Here is a 17,459-nt window from a genome sequence, read left to right as displayed (position 1 = left end):
GGTGAAAAATTGCCCTACGATTGGCCGGCATAATCTGACGTTTTGTAACCGCTGGATAGGGGTGCTGAACAAATGCAGCTATGATCTAATGCTCCTCGTCATTGAGGAGGCGGGACGTGAACTCAAAAACACACGTGAGAAATTATCTGCATTTGAGTTGATTAACAAACAGACCCTAGAGGCGGACTCTAGTACTGACTGGTGTGAGAGACTTAAGACACAATTAGCAACATATAAAAGAGACTTGCTATTGTACAAACGCCAGAAACTGGAGAAGGTGGTATCTGATTATAAACGAAATACTGTATATTTGTGGACCAATTCTGATGTTCGGGGCGTGGCCAGAGACGGAGACGCAATAATCGCCAGAGCAACAGACGCAATGCTCGGCCAGGCGAACAATACACCACCAGCGACTCCGACTATGGCTATGATCAACACAGCGGCCCCTCCTCCACCTCCCAATCGTCGGTCCCTTTAGGGGTGCGAACCCGCACCCAGTTATTAAGAGGAAACGACACAGAACAAGGAGGGGTGGTAGGAAGTGGCGAGCGAAAAAGGCGCAGAAGGCCGCCCTTGAACAGGAGGCCCCGATAGTGTTTAACCTGTCATCGTACTCTCTCTACCCCAATGAGACTAAGGTACTCAGCCGTGGCCTATCTTTTGTACCTACTAACAGTTTTTGTGACTTTATTGGCAGGTTGAGAAATTTTGTCTTAACAGACAATTACGCCTACGTGAACATTTTGCTAAAAAACAACCTATTACTTGCAGCAATGTTATTGTGGACAATGAGATTCCTGTGCAACTACGTAAATTATTGCCCAAGTCCAAGTTTGATCCTCTATCTAATAAATTAATCCATTAAAACTTTTTCCAGAATGCTGGAACATGATGTTGATGTGGTATCTAAGTTGGGTGCATTCTCCCCTAGGGTTGGTAATCTTCCACATGCTGAGTATTGTGCATTAAAATCATTGGCCGATAACCCTGATATCATCATCCGCCCCGCTGACAAAGGTGGGGCGGTGGTGATACAGGATTTGGGTCCATACAAGTTGGAGATTGAACGCCAGTTGGCGGATGAAGCTGTATACCAACTTTTGCCTAAAGATCCTTCTGGAGCGTATAGTACTATGCTGAAAAATATGGTGAAACAGGCGGTCTTGGATGGCCATATTAGTGCTACATTGGGTGAGGCTTTAGTCCCTGCATGGCCAGTGACACCTATCATCTATACCCTCCCTAAAATACATAAGCACTCGACTGTACCCCCTGGCCGGCCCATTATAGCAGCAAATGACTCCCTTTTTTAACATTGTGCGGTATACCTGGATGCTGTTATGCAACCATGTATTTGGGCTCACCCTAGGTATATACTGGACACTACCACCTTCATTAATGGCCTGCTACAATTAGGAGATATTCCTGTGGGCAGTCTATTGTGTAGCGTGGATGTGTCCAGCTTGTATACAGTCATACCTAACACCGAGGGGATACTTGCGGTCAGGAACCTGCTCACTAATAATCCTAAGTATGTTGGCCCGCCCATTGACTTTGTATGTGATCTGCTCCTTTTGATGCTTACTCACAACTACTTTATACACGATGGGAGGTTTTACCTCCAGAAATCAGGGTGTGCGATGGGGTCGAATGTGGCCCCATCGTATGCCAATGCATATATGTTTGGGGCAGAGGAGCAGATCTTTTTTGATGATCCCTGTGTGTCTGTCTGGCATGGTGTTCTACTATGCCAGATACATAGATGATGTTTTCTTAATATGGACGGGCACTGAGAAACAATTTATGGATTTTATGTGTCGACATAACCTGTCGACATCCCCCTTGAAGTTTACTTTTTGTACTAGCGAGACTAAGGTTAATTTTCTTGATGTGGCAGTGAGCCTCACACATGGTCGGATTGCGACCAATTTGTTTAGAAAAGAAACTGACCGGAATACCATACTTCATTGTGCAAGTTTCCACCCGCAGCCTTTGAAGTTTGGTCTTCCATTCTCGCAGTTTGTTCGAGCGTGCCGTATATGTAGTGATACCAAACAGGCAGAAGAACAAATTGAGATCATGATTGGTAATTTCTTGGTAAGAGGTTATGAGTTGCAGCTACTTCTTAGAGCAAAGTCTAGAGCTATGTCTATCCCTAGAAGTGAGCTGCTTAAACCTAAGGATAGAACTGAGAATTCCACTAGATCTAAACTACCTTGGGTGAATCACTATAGTACAGGTAGTGAGCAAGTACGTAGGATAGCCAAAAAACATTGGCCTATTGTTGCCTCTGATGAGAACCTTTAACCGGTCTACTGTTGATCTTATGCCCTGTTATACACGGGGTAAAAATATTAGGGACTGGGTCGTCCGGACGGACGTCACACCACGCAAAGATAGGGCGCCTGATTGTTCCTTCTTGGGGAGACGTAATGGCTGTTTTAGATGCCTTAACTGCATTACATGTAGAAGTCTGACTGTGAGTGATGGTTTTTGTCATCCTTTTTCTGGAAAACGTTATAAAATCAGATTTAAAGTGACATGTACCACACGATTTATTGTCTATTTAATTTCCTGTCCGTGTGGTTTGTCATTATGTTGGGAAGACGGACAGGACTCTACGTGAGAGGATGGCCGGACATCGCATGGCGATTAGGGCCGCCCTCAGTAGCGGTACTAGTGACCAGCCTGTGGCAAGACATTTTGCTCAGGCTGGTCACAGTATGGCTAATCTCAAATATATTATTATTGACCATGTTCCCCAAAAGTTAAGAGGTGGCAATCGATCTCTTGCGCTCCTCCGTTGCGAGTCCCATTGGATCCATCGACTTCGGACGATGGTACCATTTGGACTCAATGACCATTTAGGTCTACATGCTTTTTTATAAGTGGTTATTTGCCCTTGTGAGCATTTACTTGATTTTCATGTGTTTACCTATTTTTTCTTCTATCATGTATTAAGGAGTTTTATATGTGTTTTTGATATATATTTTGTGTATCCTGATACATGTATGATATTATATTGATGCATTTCAAATGGTGTGTATAGCGCCTTGTCTTCCTCCACCAGTACGTTTTGTTTTTACTTGTGCAGGATTTTCTGTGACTAGCGCTCTTGTTCCCGTCCCGACGTGACGTTGTTGTCCGGCTGCGGGTGTCCATGGCGACCGTGTGTGCGTGTGTACACCGGTTACCATGGCACCTGGGGGCTGGCGAGATGCTGTTGGATGACGCGGTAGCAGGAGCGCGGGAAACGTGATCCTGACGTACACGCTGGTGCTGGGATATAAGGTGAGTGTTGTTTGTTTTATTCTATGCCTGATGACGATTTTGACTGAATAAAATCGAAACGTTGCTATACCTGCTGACGTGATTCCTTGATTTGGAGCCGGGTGCTGCTGCTACTGTGACTTTGCAGTTGAAGGTGATATATTCATCCCTATGCATGGGGATTCAGCGGGCACCGGCCACAGCTATCTATTATTATTGGGGAGTGCCTGGCCACTTGGACTGTGTATTGGTCTTTCCCGTAGCAGGAGAGGGATTGTACCTGGCCTATGGCACCCTGAATTTGATGTGAATTATCCTAAGCTACCGTTTCATCAGTGTTCCTGTTTGGACGTTTAGTCCTACTGTTTGTACTATAGCTGAAGTAGGGCTTGGTGTGGACACACCATTGGAGTGCATCAATTTGGCTAAACTCACGCAGGGAGTAGCCGTGACATTTTCAGAATCGGAGGCAGATTATTTACTGTTTAAAAAGATCTTCGATGATGCCATTATTAAGTCACCTGATCTGATTTACCGTGACTGGTTGAAACTTAAACAAAAAGAATTGGACTTTTTTTACCATGGGGTTACGCTTACAGATTACTATAAGGAGAACCGCATACCCCGTGGCTTTAGGGTGAAAAATTGCCCTACGATTGGCCGGCATAATCTGACGTTTTGTAACCGCTGGATAGGGGTGCTGAACAAATGCAGCTATGATCTAATGCTCCTCGTCATTGAGGAGGCGGGACGTGAACTCAAAAACACACGTGAGAAATTATCTGCATTTGAGTTGATTAACAAACAGACCCTAGAGGCGGACTCTAGTACTGACTGGTGTGAGAGACTTAAGACACAATTAGCAACATATAAAAGAGACTTGCTATTGTACAAACGCCAGAAACTGGAGAAGGTGGTATCTGATTATAAACGAAATACTGTATATTTGTGGACCAATTCTGATGTTCGGGGCGTGGCCAGAGACGGAGACGCGATAATCGCCAGAGCAACAGACGCAATGCTCGGCCAGGCGAACAATACACCACCAGCGACTCCGACTATGGCTATGATCAACACAGCGGCCCCTCCTCCACCTCCCAATCGTCGGTCCCTTTAGGGGTGCGAACCCGCACCCAGTTATTAAGAGGAAACGACACAGAACAAGGAGGGGTGGTAGGAAGTGGCGAGCGAAAAAGGCGCAGAAGGCCGCCCTTGAACAGGAGGCCCCGATAGTGTTTAACCTGTCATCGTACTCTCTCTACCCCAATGAGACTAAAGGTACTCAGCCGTGGCCTATCTTTTGTACCTACTAACAGTTTTTGTGACTTTATTGGCAGGTTGAGAAATTTTGTCTTAACAGACAATTACGCCTACGTGAACATTTTGCTAAAAAACAACCTATTACTTGCAGCAATGTTATTGTGGACAATGAGATTCCTGTGCAACTACGTAAATTATTGCCCAAGTCCAAGTTTGATCCTCTGTCTAATAAATTAATCCATTAAAACTTTTTCCAGAATGCTGGAACATGATGTTGATGTGGTATCTAAGTTGGGTGCATTCTCCCCTAGGGTTGGTAATCTTCCACATGCTGAGTATTGTGCATTAAAATCATTGGCCGATAACCCTGATATCATCATCCGCCCCGCTGACAAAGGTGGGGCGGTGGTGATACAGGATTTGGGTCCATACAAGTTGGAGATTGAACGCCAGTTGGCGGATGAAGCTGTATACCAACTTTTGCCTAAAGATCCTTCTGGAGCGTATAGTACTATGCTGAAAAATATGGTGAAACAGGCGGTCTTGGATGGCCATATTAGTGCTACATTGGGTGAGGCTTTAGTCCCTGCATGGCCAGTGACACCTATCATCTATACCCTCCCTAAAATACATAAGCACTCGACTGTACCCCCTGGCCGGCCCATTATAGCAGCAAATGACTCCCTTTTTCAACATTGTGCGGTATACCTGGATGCTGTTATGCAACCATGTATTTGGGCTCACCCTAGGTATATACTGGACACTACCACCTTCATTAATGGCCTGCTACAATTAGGAGATATTCCTGTGGGCAGTCTATTGTGTAGCGTGGATGTGTCCAGCTTGTATACAGTCATACCTAACACCGAGGGGATACTTGCGGTCAGGAACCTGCTCACTAATAATCCTAAGTATGTTGGCCCGCCCATTGACTTTGTATGTGATCTGCTTCTTTTGATGCTTACTCACAACTACTTTATACACGATGGGAGGTTTTACCTCCAGAAATCAGGGTGTGCGATGGGGTCGAATGTGGCCCCATCGTATGCCAATGCATATATGTTTGGGGCAGAGGAGCAGATCTTTTTTGATGATCCCTGTGTGTCTGGCATGGTGTTCTACTATGCCAGATACATAGATGATGTTTTCTTAATATGGACGGGCACTGAGAAACAATTTATGGATTTTATGTGTCGACATAACCTGTCGACATCCCCCTTGAAGTTTACTTTTTGTACTAGCGAGACTAAGGTTAATTTTCTTGATGTGGCAGTGAGCCTCACACATGGTCAGATTGCGACCAATTTGTTTAGAAAAGAAACTGACCGGAATACCATACTTCATTGTGCAAGTTTCCACCCGCAGCCTTTGAAGTTTGGTCTTCCATTCTCGCAGTTTGTTCGAGCGTGCCGTATATGTAGTGATACCAAACAGGCAGAAGAACAAATTGAGATCATGATTGGTAATTTCTTGGTAAGAGGTTATGAGTTGCAGCTACTTCTTAGAGCAAAGTCTAGAGCTATGTCTATCCCTAGAAGTGAGCTGCTTAAACCTAAGGATAGAACTGAGAATTCCACTAGATCTAAACTACCTTGGGTGAATCACTATAGTACAGGTAGTGAGCAAGTACGTAGGATAGCCAAAAAACATTGGCCTATTGTTGCCTCTGATGAGAACCTTTAACCGGTCTACTGTTGATCTTATGCCCTGTTATACACGGGGTAAAAATATTAGGGACTGGGTCGTCCGGACGGACGTCACACCACGCAAAGATAGGGCGCCTGATTGTTCCTTCTTGGGGAGACGTAATGGCTGTTTTAGATGCCTTAACTGCATTACATGTAGAAGTCTGACTGTGAGTGATGGTTTTTGTCATCCTTTTTCTGGAAAACGTTATAAAATCAGATTTAAAGTGACATGTACCACACGATTTATTGTCTATTTAATTTCCTGTCTGTGTGGTTTGTCATTATGTTGGGAAGACGGACAGGACTCTACGTGAGAGGATGGCCGGACATCGCATGGCGATTAGGGCCGCCCTCAGTAGCGGTACTAGTGACCAGCCTGTGGCAAGACATTTTGCTCAGGCTGGTCACAGTATGGCTAATCTCAAATATATTATTATTGACCATGTTCCCCAAAAGTTAAGAGGTGGCAATCGATCTCTTGCGCTCCTCCGTTGCGAGTCCCATTGGATCCATCGACTTCGGACGATGGTACCATTTGGACTCAATGACCATTTAGGTCTACATGCTTTTTTATAAGTGGTTATTTGCCCTTGTGAGCATTTACTTGATTTTCATGTGTTTACCTATTTTTTCTTCTATCATGTATTAAGGAGTTTTATATGTGTTTTTGATATATATTTTGTGTATCCTGATACATGTATGATATTATATTGATGCATTTCAAATGGTGTGTATAGCGCCTTGTCTTCCTCCACCAGTACGTTTTGTTTTTACTTGTGCAGGATTTTCTGTGACTAGCGCTCTTGTTCCCGTCCCGACGTGACGTTGTTGTCCGGCTGCGGGTGTCCATGGCGACCGTGTGTGCGTGTGTACACCGGTTACCATGGCACCTGGGGGCTGGCGCGACGCTGTTGGATGACGCGGTAGCAGGAGCGCGGGAAACGTGATCCTGACGTACACGCTGGTGCTGGGATATAAGGTGAGTGTTGTTTGTTTTATTCTATGCCTATTCTATGCCTGATGCCACACACACACACACACACACACACACACACACACACACCCACAGTCTGGATTTAATTAATGCTTAATACAAGTCATTTTGTAGGGGAATATTTGTCAAAAACGGTTTTGTTATTCAAATATGATTGCCAGCTCTGCCCCAAGCATAGCTCCTAATAGCCCCTATCTGCGGACCTGAACAGGAAGAGGCTTATCGGAGGGTTTGTCTGAATGTGGAGGCAGTTTCTTGGCAGTTTGGGTGGATTGTGTATAGTTTACGGCCTAGGCTGTTTACATATAGACTATTCCTACAATGAGGGTTTCATGTGTTTAATTTACTAGAGCAATGAACTATGTGGCATCATCCAGAGAAAACTAAAGACAAAACTTTTTCTCTGCATTTTATATGAAGTATAAATAAATTACCTTATATATATTTTTTTGTATTTTTATTTTTTCATTTCTATGTAGCTTTCTTATAAAGTTGAACCATACAGTTATTACTCACACATAAGTGCAGGGTCCTTGGACACACAAGACCACATGGAAGATCTCTATTATGATGACAATTGCAACATCAGTGGAGTCATAGTTTGGACTTTCGTTCTATGGCATTGTGTCTTCCCAAAGACCTGTATAAAAACAGCAAATAGTCTGATACATGAGACCTTGAAATGTCGTTCTTCAAGAAGTACAGATTCCTTTCATTTTTCAGAGTTTATTTACACAGCTTCCTTCAATAAACAAATAAAGAGATATGGTGTGTACACACGGTGCGATATGGCTTCCGATGTTGCCGATATAGTGAACATCGGAAGCCATATCGCATGCCGATTGTGTACTTTTTAGGGCTTGCGAGCCCGATGTGCTGCCGATGCGCTTCTGTGTGAGCGCAAATCGGCAGCGACATAGTGAGGGCAGGCAAGACTATATAGTGCAGATCTGCACTATATAGTCTTTGTTCCTAAACATACTCACATAGCTCCGGCGGCCAGAGGGGCTTCTCCTGGGGCTGCAGGGCTGATGTGCAGTGACCCGGAAGTCCGCCGTATAGAGGAGGGCGGGGGGTGTGGCCTCTGATGTATCAAAAACAGATTTAGAAATGAATACCCTTCATTGGGGCAGATGTGTTAATCCTTAAAAAGAGATAAACGCGAGGGTGATAAAGAGTGATATATGTCCAGCCAATCAGCCCCAAACTGTCATTGGCTGTTTGGCTGGATGTTTATCACTCTTTATTACCCTCACATTTACATTTAGCTATTTTTAAAGCTTAATACATCTGCCCTATTGTCTTCTATGTACAAAATGAAAGGGAAGTTATTAGCAAAATACACCATTTCAATACTTTAGAAACTGGTTGAATATTCCACACTTGTCAACTCTTTATCCAGGAATGCAGTCAAGCAGTGGTGTAGCTTGGTTCCACGGTGCCCGGAGCAAGGGCATGTTTCGCGACCCCCCCTTGCGCGGCGAAAAGGGGGACTGTCCTTGCTCATTGCCAAGGGGGACTGACCTTGCTCGTTAATAATAATAACAGAACCCCACAGGCTGCTCCCCCTGTATAATCACAACATGACCCCACAGGCTGCTCCCCCTGTATAATAAAAGGACATCACAGGCTGCTCCCCCTGTATAATAAAAGGACACCACAGGCTGCTCCCCCTGTATAATAAAAGGACACCACAGGCTGCTCCCCCTGTATAATAATAAGGCTGCTCCCCTGTATAATAATAACAACAACAACAACAACAACAACAACAGGACCCCACAGGCTGCTCCCCCTGTATATTCACAACATGACCCCACAGGCTGCTCCCCCTGTATAATAAAAGAACACCACAGGCTGCTCTCCCTGTATAATAAAAGAACATCACAGGCTGTGCCCCCTGTATAATAAAAGGACAGCACAGGCTGCTCCCCCTGTATAATAATAACAGGACTCCACAGAGTGCTCCCCCTGTATAATAATAATAATAACAACAACAGGACTCCACAGAGTGCTCCCCCTGTATAATAATAAGGCTGCTCCTCTGTATAATAATAATAATAATAATAATAATAATAACAGGACTCCACAGAGTGCTCCCCCTGTATAATAATAATAATAACAACAACAGGACTCCACAGAGTGCTCCCCCTGTATAATAATAATAATAACAACAAAAGGACTCCACAGAGTGCTCCCCCTGTATAATAATAAGGCTGCTCCCCCTGTATAATAATAATAATAATAGGACCCCACAGCACTCACCCCTTGACCCCTGGATAGGGTCTCCGGTGCCAGAGATGCGGCGCCATGATGTTGATGCCCACTGTGCCCGGCATCAGTCAGTGGGGAAAGTTAAAACCCAGCGAGCGCTCTCACATCATGCATGCGCCGGTTTGGGACGCCGGAGGCAGGGATGCGGCGTCATGACGTTGATGATGTTGTGACGTCATGGCACCACATCCCTGCCTCCGGCGTCCCAAACCGGCGCATGTGCAGTGAGAGCGCTCGCCGGGTTTTAACTGTCCCTAGTGCAGACTGATGCCGGGCACAGCGGGGAGCGGGCGAGCAGGGCGGGGGAGCCGGCGGCAGAGCTCCGGTGCCAGGTGACCTGTCGGCGCCCGGAGCTGGTGCTCCACCCTATCTACGCCTTTGCAGTCAAGAATGAGATATGAGAACCGGCATCCCAAATTTGGGAATCCCGACAGCACCCTAATCCTCTTCTCCTAGACCCAAACTAGAAGCAGCCTAACCCTAACCATCCCTCACTGCAGCCTGTCCCTAACCCACCCCACTAGTGCCTAACCTCTATTTCCAGCCGTTTAAACCTAACTCCCCGCCCCGCAGCCTAACTCTAACCCCCCACCTAAGTGCCTAAACCTAATTTAAGCTTTTATCCTGTATATTTCATTTATGTCTAAATTGATTAGCATATATTATCTTTATTTTTAAATTATTAAATCAGCGGCTGGCCAGTCTTTTGAAAGTGTTTTTTTTTTATTCTGCTGACGCTTCCCACCGCACCCTACTGTCCACCCCTGCACATACAGATGGGGCTGGTGTCATCTTTGCAGGGCTGGTTTCTATCGCCAGCCCCGCCAGGGAGTGCGCACGCATGAGACACTCGCGCACCCCCCCCCCCCCCCCCGGCAAAGGAGCCTGCCTCGGGTCCCCGCCGTCTCCCTGCAGGTACCCCTCGCCGCCCCGAGCACCCCCCTAACCCTGCCCATCTCCCTGAAGCGGAGACGGGCAGGGACACGCAGCATCCCCGCCGAGAGACTGGGGCACGCGTGCGTGTAAGACGCACGCGCGTCCGAGTTCAGTGTAACCCCTGTCCGCAGGTGCTCGCCAGCGGGGAGGGTCTGGCGAGCCCCGGCCAAGGATGGCAGGGTCTACATCTGTAGTTATGTGCCAGTGGAGCTTCACCACTGGCACACGCCTACGGATCAGACCCCATACATTGTGGGTGCTAAAAAGCACCCGCGATGTGCTGTTGATGGGTCTGATCTGATAGATTTATGTGCCGGCGGTTCAATCTCCGGAGTCCGACCTGATGCGCACGGGACCGCACACCGGGTTATCAAACACATCCGATTTGAGACGATTTCTTGATCAGCACAAATCGTACTAGAGTATGGGGGCCTTACTCTAGTACGTACACTACAATGTGTTTAATGTAAATATGTTATGCCTCTCTCATCATGTGATTTTCTTAGAATATATCCCTGCCACCCTGATAATTGCATCAGTGTCCTATCCCCTGATGTATTGCATTGTACTGTAATTCCTTATTTTCACTATATATATATATATATATATATATATATATATATATATATATATATATATATATATATATATATATATATAGCAGAACCCTTCTGGCACCATATACATAAACGATAATAATATTAATACATAATGAGATTGACCCAGGTTCATGTTCTTTTACTATGCAATATCACAATAAAAAGTTACTGAATTATGGTCCCCTATTTCCTGAACCTACTGCATCACTGCACAACTGATTACACATTATATATGCTCCTGGTTAATATTTTATATTTTGCTCATGCATCAGCAACTGCTAGTGGCATGGGATGGGATAGGATACAGGTATACATGGCATTTCCCATGAAGCATCAGTTTAATATTTGCATTGCTTGTAAACTTGCCATTTTGGGCCATTTCATAGGTAGGTATTCAATGCGGCCGGCAAGGATCCCCCCGAATAACAAGGTTCGCCGCTAATGCAGCGAGCCCGCTGCATATAGCGGTGTCCCTCACCATTTGGATGGCTGCACTCGCTGTTTCCACCTTGCGAGGTGAAAACAGCGAGTCGAGCAGTGAAAGGTAGCTATCGGCACTGCTTGGCAAAGGCATTGAATACACCCCATTGTGTGATAATGTTCTTCACACGCTTCGGGCTCGCTGCGCTCACCACACTATATAAAATCAACTCCACGCCGACGTGGATAGTGGGGGTATGAAAAGGTCGGAGGACGCGTGCCGCCGCCCCTCGCGGGCTCGCCACGCTTCAGGTTGGTGTTGATGGATCTTTTATCTTATGGATCTCATATATCTTATGGATGCATAAGATCCATAAGATGAGATCCATAAGATGCGATATTGTACATACAATTAAAAATCTTTTCAATTGTATAGATTGTATGCCTTAATTAAGGCATACAATCTTATGCGATGGGCGCCGTGCTAGGAAATAAGTACCATTTTTTCTACCTGATCGCCCCTCTGGATCTGCTCCTGCCACGGGCCTAATGTAGCATGGATTGTTAATCTGAGAAGTTGTAGTTACAGTAACTGGCCATCGCGACAGAAAAAGAAAACGCACCGTGCAAATTTGCGAGTGCATCGCAGATACAGACATAAATCCCGAAACATCAAAAAGATTTTGCCATCTGAGAAAATGTTAATGACTGAGGCTGCAAGTTGTGGGTATGGGTCATTGGGCCTACCCTATTTAGGTCGACATGAAGTGGGTGAAACACTGAAGGTTGACAGGGCTTAGGTCAACACCTGAAATTGGTCGACATGGCTAAGGTTGACAGGGTTGGAAAGTCGACAAAAACATTAGATCGACAAGGTCGACAGTCAAAAGGTTGACATGAGTTTTTCCCGTTTTTTTTTAATGTCGACATAGCAATATATTTCAATATTCTAATGTTTATGTTGCCAGCCGTGTACAGTTGCTGGATTTGTGAATTCTCTAATTATTGATCCAAGCTGAATTAGGCCGCATATAGGGCCTTATTCTAATTCACTCTTTCTGACAAAATCCTTCTTAGGTGGACAAAACCATGTGCACTGCAGGTGGGGCAGATGTTACTTGTGCAGAGAGAATTAGATTTGGTGCGGTTTTACTTCAAAGTGAGATCTATATTGCAGTGTAAAAATAAAGCAGCCAGTATTTGACCTGCACAGAAACAAAATAACTCACCAAAATCTAATTCTCTCTGCACATGTTACATCTGCCCCCCTGCAGTGCACATGGTTTTGTCCATCTAAGAAGGATTTTGTCAGAAAGAGTGAACTAGAATAAGGCCCATAGGGAGGCTGTAATCTCAACATGTAGGTGGGCCGGTTCCGGCACTCCGGGTTCTGTTGCTTGATTATTGACATTTATAGGCGAATCTAGAATTATGGTAATGGGTGGTCCCAGATCCAGACACAACAGCAGGGGGACCTTTGCGCGGTGTAGCCGTGCGGCGAAAAGGGGGCGTGGTCTCATGGGAAGGAGGCGTGGCATCACATAAAGTGGTGTGGAATTACACTTTCAACCATACATAGTAATAATGCCCATTACACATTTTAGCAAACTCCGTAATACCCATTACACAAAGCCACACGCCATAATGCCAATTACACATAAGGCCACACACCATAATGACCATTACACATTGTGCCACACATCATGATGCCCATTACATACTATATAACAAACCGTAATGCCCATTACATATTTGCCACATAAGTGCTGCTTACCTACGTGCTTATTGCTAGGGGGTTCTTGCTTGATGGCACCATAGTACCCATTACACATGATGCCACACACCATAGTACCCATTACACATGATGCTGCACACATAATGTCCCTTACACATGATGCTGCACATATAATGCCGCTTACACATGATGCTGCACACCATAATGACCCTTACACATTAAGCCACACATTATGCGTAATGCCCCCACATACCGCCACTTGTAGCGTCCCTTAAGCAATGCCCCCAAAAGTGCCACTTACTGTAAATTTTTATATGAGCCTTCGCTGCTGCCGCAGGGAGAGATGGAGAGCGGGGTAGCTGCTTCTATGGGGGAAGGAGCAGAGCGCAGCGCAGAGCATGCTCCTACTCCCCTCCTGGTGTCCCCTCTAGCCGAGTGGACATTTGAAATATTGTGCGCGCTGTTGTTGTGCGTGACGTCGGGGGAGAATGCTGGGCGCCGGCACCACATGATTAAAGGGGGGGCGGGCTGAGGTGAAAGCGGGAAGAAGAATTGGAGCGGAAGCTGCAGGGGTGACAGTCATTGACAGCTGGGCACAGAGCAGGGGGCTGCCTGGCTGTATTCAGAGCACTGCAGGTCACGGCTGTTTGAAATAATACTCCTTTCACAACAGAAAATGCAGGGATTAACCCAGGAATATGGTCCCAGGATCATGCAGGGACATTCCCAGGCTGACCCCTTATACACCAGCCTAGTCCCAGCATTTTCTGGTGTGAGGGGGAGAGACAACCACTCCCCTCTCCCTATCCCCCTTTAAACAACCAGCTTTATGGGTCCTCAAACTGCGGCCCTCCAGATGTTGTTAAACTTCAAATCCCAGCATGCTTTGCCACAGTTTTAACACTCCCTTATAGCAAAACTGTGGCAAGGCATGCTGGGATTTGTAGTTTCACAACATCTGGAGGGCCGCAGTTTGAGGACCCATGAGATTCAGAACCAACTGACCCATTACATGAGACCAGTATCATATTGAAGAACTTTTGAGTTGGCTTCGAATGATTTTGGTCCCGTGAAACTGGGCTGTTTGGTTCCAGAGAAATCTCTCCTCAAAGAACATAAACAGTCATGAAATTACATTTAAGAAATGAAATAAAACGGTTTAACCTCGATATCCCTGGAACCAATTAACCCATATGGATCCAGATTGGTATCAGATTGAAGGCCCAGCGATATCACTGCTCTGCATTCTGCAAAGTCTAACGCACTGCTAAATAGCATACAGCGTCACCTGCTCTCTGCGGCTCGCAGCACCCGGTGCATGATGGGAAATGTAGTTTCAATATTAAGTAGTTTCTGCGGCTTTTGCTGACGTCATATTATAGTTTCCGCTATGATATGGGATTTGTAGTTTTTTGTGTGTCAATCATCAAAAATACATATATACTCTGCAGATAGCGGTATCCGCTGCTGCTGTTGCTGAAGAGATACGTAGTATACATATACAGTACACGTAGGGGGATTACATTACATGCTAATGCACATAGCAGCCTGTGACATGGAGCCAGCTATGGGCATCTGTACCTTGCACGATTCTCCTATAGATAGCAATAATAATATCATTAATCATCACGCGTATTACACGTACGCACAGCACTGCGTGTTTACACTGGCTCATCCTTGATCACAGGCTCAGACAGCATGGCAGCAATATATTTATCCCGCAGGAGCCTCCAGGTAGCTGTAGGGATGGACATCGGAAGCCAACCATCAAATGATGGCAGTACTTCCACCATTGAAACTTTCGATGCGATGGTAATTAACCATCGCATCAAAAGTATTCGATGGTGAAAACTAGTTATATGACTAGCGCATGCGCAAAAGCCTGTATTGCCATTTGTAAGGTGGTAATTGGGTTTGGTGACAGGGCCCAGGCTCTGAGCAACATATTACTTTATCACTGGACATTGTGTGTATAATATACATATATAATATTCACACAATGCCCAATGATAAAGTAGTATATTCATTTTGTACACATTATTAACACTTTAACAGCAAGTAATCAAAATGTAATAAAAATAGATAAATTGTAAACTAACTCGCTTTAGGTTTCACTATTTTTCCAGATAGGAAAATGTCTATTTATTAAGGCAAGTGTAACTACACACACACACAAATAAGGGAGATGATGGTACAGTGGTCATCACATCATTAATATGGTGAGATAAATATTGCAAAGAGCAGGGCCAGCTCTACCATTAGGCAGCTGCCTAGGGTGCCAGGATCTGAGGGGGCACCACTAATAATGCTACACACTAGGCGATTCTAGCTTCCATCGTCAGCTATATGGTCGCTCAGTGACCATATTGCCGGTGATACCTAGCGACCTTCGCCATGTGTGCGCTCCCACCGCAGCCCAGCGACGGTCGCAGGAACTTGCTAGAATCGCTGGTCACCAGTAAAATACTGATAACCAGCAATTCAGTCGCTGAGCGACCAGGTCACGTAATATAAAAAAATAGTTCACTATATATAAAAACAGTTAAGGTGCCCCTACACTGAGGCGATTTGGTCTGATTTTGGCCAATTGCGACCAATCGCCACGTTAAATCGGACCAAATCGCCTCTCACTGACATGCCGTTGGGTCCCGTGCGCATCGGACCCGACCAGGTGGTCGGACCGGCAGGCCGTCCACCCGTTCCTCCTGGCGGTGAGGCGGGCCGGAAGCATCCATCACAACGGATCGCATGCGTCCGTGCTTCCGAGAAGGTCCTGGCAGCTTGCAGGCTGTCGGGTGTCCGTACACTGCTGCGAGGCCTCGCAGCAGTGTATGGGCACCTTTAGCTTGGTCCATTCCACTGGTACCCCAGGACTGTGTATATTGTTCCTCACTATATTCACAGAAACAGACAATCTCTGACCAACACTTCGCTGATGATCATATAGTGGTTGCTGCCTGGTAATACTAATGCAGTATATTAATGAGTGTTGTATGTGACTGACATTCACAGATATCTGTAGCTAGTTGTATTGTGTACTTATTATTATTATTGTAGCTTGCCTGAGCTGGTATAACATTCAGTGACTCCTCCTCCTCTGAATCCTCCAGAGCTCAGTGTGTCTGTGAAATTTGCTGCTGTTTGAGTGACTGGTGCTGCAGGGTGAGGTTTGTGCTCTGATTGGCTCTCTGAGTCAGTGAGAGCCAATCAGAACTAGCAGTGGGCCCTGTTGCCTAGCAGCTACAGCAACCATAGAGAGGGAGAGGGAGGGAAGCAGAGAGAAAGTCAGACAGCCTCCAACGAACCTAGGAAGTTTCCCTGACACAGACACAGCAGCCAGGGGAGGCATATCTTTTGGGAATTACAAAAAATAAGCCACCATCGGTACACCATCGAATGATTAGCATTCGATGGTGACAAACATCGGAAGGTCACCATTAAATGGCAAAAACACTAACATCGAAAGAAAACCATCGATGTTTCCGAAACATCGACCATCCATGTCCATCCCTAGGTAGCTGATAACAGTGCACACACAGATAGTGATAACCAAGGGTCGCGGCTTTGATGTCACACATAGAGATCAGGACGGAGACCCTTGTGTTCTGTTGTGTTTGCTCACACTTTGCAGAGCCCTGGGGCAGCAGTGCCCCCTCCGTTGTTAGCTAAAAAGATCATTCGCAAGCACACCTTATCCCTCTTTTCCATACCTAAAGGCCATGCGTCCATATAGTAGCTGCCCTGGGCCCCTTGGGGGCCTCCATACAATTACATACATTACAGTATGGCTGGATGAAGGAGGAAATCTCTCTCTCCTCTATAGGACAGGTATCACACAGAGGACCTGCCCTGCTCACTGAGCTGCTCAAGGCGACGACACACGTTATCTCTCATTAGCACATGTATTGTCTCCCGGGGCAGGCACACAATTGCTAGTGGGGATCTAATTATTAAACATGTCACGTCCGCGTCCCAAACGTAGTTCTTTACTTAGACACCTTTTACTGCATAGAAACAATGGTTTTGGAATGACGCAAACAAACAGGGTTACCACAATATACACAGATACACCCCCCACCACCACGCACCCTTATGCAGGGTCTCAGGAATAATTATCCCTGATTAGCTTTGCATTTCATGGTAGCCCTCTCTTACTGCTTCCCCTACTCGGTGCTGTGACCCAGCTTTTATTTCCATGAGTGGCCATATTCTATTTTATTGCGCAGCAGGTTGCTCAGGAGCGTGTAACACGCCAGGAAGAGGCATCTGCCCGGCCTCCATGG

General features: G+C 45.8%; 1 protein-coding gene across 3 annotated transcripts in view; it reads right to left on the bottom strand.

The window, feature by feature from the left end:
- Positions 1-17,459, bottom strand: part of LOC146020572 (peroxisomal N(1)-acetyl-spermine/spermidine oxidase-like) — a 62,554-nt gene that overhangs the window by 44,893 nt on the left and 202 nt on the right. Inside the window, exons 1-2 of one of the 3 annotated variants that reach the window (XM_083153798.1) lie at positions 16,887-16,909; positions 7,732-7,855 (exon numbers count right to left, since the gene is read on the bottom strand). The gene's annotated coding sequence lies outside the window, so the exon portion shown is untranslated. Of the gene's footprint in view, positions 1-7,731; positions 7,856-14,340; positions 14,498-16,886; positions 16,910-17,459 lie in introns of those variants that run through there. The other 2 variants (XM_083153796.1, XM_083153797.1) reach the window with 2 other exon arrangements.

The sequence above is a fragment of the Crinia signifera genome, chromosome 7 (genome assembly GCF_055691185.1).
Source record: "Crinia signifera chromosome 7, ASM5569118v1, whole genome shotgun sequence".
In the NCBI taxonomy this organism is placed as follows: Eukaryota; Metazoa; Chordata; class Amphibia; order Anura; family Myobatrachidae; genus Crinia; species Crinia signifera.
This window is presented reverse-complemented; position numbering and strand designations above follow the sequence as displayed.